This window comes from Arachis ipaensis, chromosome B07, assembly GCF_000816755.2.
Source record: "Arachis ipaensis cultivar K30076 chromosome B07, Araip1.1, whole genome shotgun sequence".
Classification (NCBI taxonomy): Eukaryota; Viridiplantae; Streptophyta; class Magnoliopsida; order Fabales; family Fabaceae; genus Arachis; species Arachis ipaensis.
The window spans coordinates 125222536-125226285 of record NC_029791.2 but is presented as its reverse complement, the minus strand read 5'-3'; positions in this window follow the sequence as shown (position 1 = coordinate 125226285).

The following is a 3750-nucleotide window of genomic DNA, read 5'->3' as shown; positions in this document are numbered from 1 at the left end:
GAATAGTGTTGTGTTGGTTTGATTTTATTTTTCTATTTCATCTAATTTTATTCAAATAATTTAAAATTTAAAATTACAAAATTTTTAATTCAAAATTTAGATGAATATAATTTAAATTAATGATGTAATTCAATCTAATACAAATAAATGTACTTGTATTATTGTATTCATAGTTTAAAAAATTAAAAATTAATTAGACGCTATTCCTAAGTAACCATACGAATATTTTCTATTTGCAATTTTAATGTGTTGGGAAGAACTTCTAAAATCGAAAGTGCCCTTGAAATTTAACGTGCTCTGCTAGAGTTTAGTAGAGAAAACCTACTATATATAATTTTTCTGTGATCAATCGATTTGTTCGAGTAATCTAGCGTCATTGTATCAACTTGATCACCATGGCAGCACACGCTGCTACCACTGCTAGCAATCCGAGACTGCAACCTGAGGAAGAAAACACAATAATCAGTTTTGATGAGAAAGACGTGCAGGTTGGGACTGAACGTTGTGCAAAAAGTTTAGTTGGGAGACTTTTGATGGATAAACCATTTTCAAGTGGTATTGTGGAGGCTGCTATGTATTCTATATGGAGGCAACCGGAGGGTTTTAAAGTGGTAGATCATGGAGGAAATATATTTCAATTCTTTTTTAGAGATGAGAAAGATATGCTTCGCATTGAGAGGGGTGCTCCTTGACTATTCAAAAACTACATCCTAAATCTTAGGAGATAAAAGGAGGATGAGAATAATGCAAAAATATATTTTGCCCACGTGCTAATATGGATACAAATTTGGGATTTGCCAAAACAATTCAAGACTAAAGAATTAGGAAGGAAGATAGGAGGCTCATTTGGAAAGGTGCTAGATGTTGATATCTTTCACTTTCGAGGCAAGGAGCATAGCATTGTTAAAATCTAGGTAAACTTGGATGTAACAAAATCACTCAGAAGATACGTCAAGCTTGTTGGTCCTAAAAACAAACAACTTGAAGTTACACTAAGTATGAATGGATCGGCACCTTTTGCAATTATTGTGGATTCTTTGGACATGAGACAAGAGCTTGCAGTTTTTAAATCGAAGATTCATTGAAGGGAAAGGTGGAAGAAGAAAAGTGGGGGGATTGGTTGAAAGTTGACCAAACGAGAAGAAGAGAGGGTGCTACGAAGGATAATCCTAATACTAATCTGCCTAAAGGGAAAGACAACTCACACAACATGGTCAAAAAGCCAACTCCAATCAACTTAATTAAGGGACTGACCAATCTATCAATGCAGTCTCGGGGAAGAGAGGGAGTAGTGAGGAAGAAGAAGTTATGAGCAATGCTATTGTTCAAAAGAAGCCACAAGCAGCAAACTATTTTCCACAAATTAGTACCGGCTTTGAAATAGAAAGAAACAATGCTGAAGAAAGAGACGAAAAGGAATATTCGAAGGGGATTGAAGTAACAACATGCTTTGTGTTTGGAGAACAAGGGCAACAACTTACACAATCTACCAACAAGAGACAAAACTTAAAGCAACTAGCGAGAAAAACTATCACAGTGTCAGGAGTTAAGAGGAGTTCATAAGGAGAAAGGATCCCACTCAATAAGAAGAAATTATGCTCAGAGAAAAAGGTGAAAGCGAAAGAGGGAGAGGGTGCCACCCTACAATAGGCACCCAGTGACCCATGAAGATGATGATGTGGAACTGTCGGGGTATGGAGAATCTCCTGACAGTTCACAACATACAAGGGATCTCTAGATCTCATTCTCCCGATGTAATGTTTTTATGTGAAACTAAGAATATTACCATGAATGTTACAACTCAATGCAACAAAGCAGGTTTTTAACAGGTATATTGTGTGGATCTTAGGGGTCAATCTGGTGAGTTAGTGCTAGCATGGAAGGATAATGCAGTTGTCTCAATTTTTTCTAGCGATGAATTCTTTATTTTCTTTGAGTGGACAGATCCTACCAAACAAAGGAAATGGGAATTAGTTGCTGTTCATTTACATTTTGATGACAATAATCAGTGTAATCAATATCGAAGAATTATTGAGCTCAATGATAGCCAGCCCCTATTTTCTTGTGATAGGCGACTTTAATGCCATCTCCGCCTATCATGAGAAAGAGGGAGGAAGAATGAAGTCGGCCTTATCAATAGAGGCTTTTAATAACTTCATTAGTGATGGTGATCTGGTAGACTTGGGATTCAAAGGAAGAAAATTCACTTGGTGCAATAGACAATACGGTGACAACCTAATTATGGAACGACTGGATAGATGCCTCTCTACACATCATTTCAGAGCAAAATACCCACAAGCAACAATCCTACATTTAGATTATACAAGCTCTAACCGTTTCCCTTTGATGGTACTGGTGGACAGGGAGGAGCATAAGGTAAAAAGAAGATTCCGATTTCAGAAAAGATGGTGTGACAATGAGAAAGTTCTTAATATGGTGAAAGAAACATGGATGACTGAATTTAATGTCTCTCCAATGTTCAAGTTGTTCTCTAAACTGAAAAAATGCAGGCATGTTTTGGTAGAATGGCAGAAGTCCGGCTCTAGCAATTTGCAAAAGCTAATCTCTGATATGAAAAATCAATTGAAGCTGGATAAATTAAAGGGAAACAGAGGCAACAAGATCAACTATTTTACAGCTGGAGGAAGAATTAGCTGAAGCCTACTTACAGGAGGAGAGGTATTGGAAGGAAAAAGCTAGAATTCAATGGTTGAAATGGGGTGACCAAAACATAAAATTCTTTCATGCTAAATTCCAAAGTAGAAATCGAAAAAACAAGATTTTTAGACTGCAAGACAGCTCAGGTAATTTCAGCACAGATCCTGGAAGCATTGCCCGAATTGCCACTGAGTACTTTAAGGAGTTGTTCACTTCCTCTAACCATTGTACTGCCTCGGCAAAACTGCAATCTTTGGAGAGAAAAACTGATGATGATACTAATCAAATACTTACTAGAAGTGTTTTGGAGGAAGAGATCAAGAAATCTACATTCTCCATTAATCCTTTCTCAGTCCCAGGAGATGATGGATTCATTGCAAAATTTTATCAACATTACTGGGAGATTGTTAAAGGTGATCTATGTAGTGCTATTAAGAGCTTTTTCTCTGGAGGCCGGATGTTAAGGACATTCAATCACACTCATATTTGCCTAATCTCGAAGTCGAAAGGCACAAAAATCATGAGCCAGGTCTGCCCCATTAGCCTCAGCACGGTCCTCTATAAGATTATATCCAAGATTCTTGTCCACAGAATGCAGGGTATTTTGGATAAAATCATAAGTGCTAACTAGAGTGCATTTATTAAAGGTCGCTTGATCAGTGATAATATACTAATAGCTCATGAGTTTATGCATTTTTTAAAAAACAAGAACAATGGTGATCATAAGATGGTAGTGAAGCTTGACATGAGCAAGACTTACAATCAGATTGAATGGTGTTTTGTTTGGGAAGTCATGGAGAAGTTGGGCTTTTGCTCTAAATGGATTGACTGGATAAAGGAATGTGTTACTACTGTGTCATACTCTGTTACTATGGATGATCAACCTCATGGTTACTTTAAACCATGCAGGGGATTGAGGCAAGGTGATCCCCATTCCCCACATCTTTCATTCTTTGTGTAGAAGGGCTTTCCCATCTGCTCCATAGAGGAGAACAGAGGAGAGAGATCTCAGGTCTACGACTCAATGGTAGATCTCCTACGATTAGTCATTTGTTCTTTGCAGACGACTCAATCCTGTTTTGCAATTTGCAA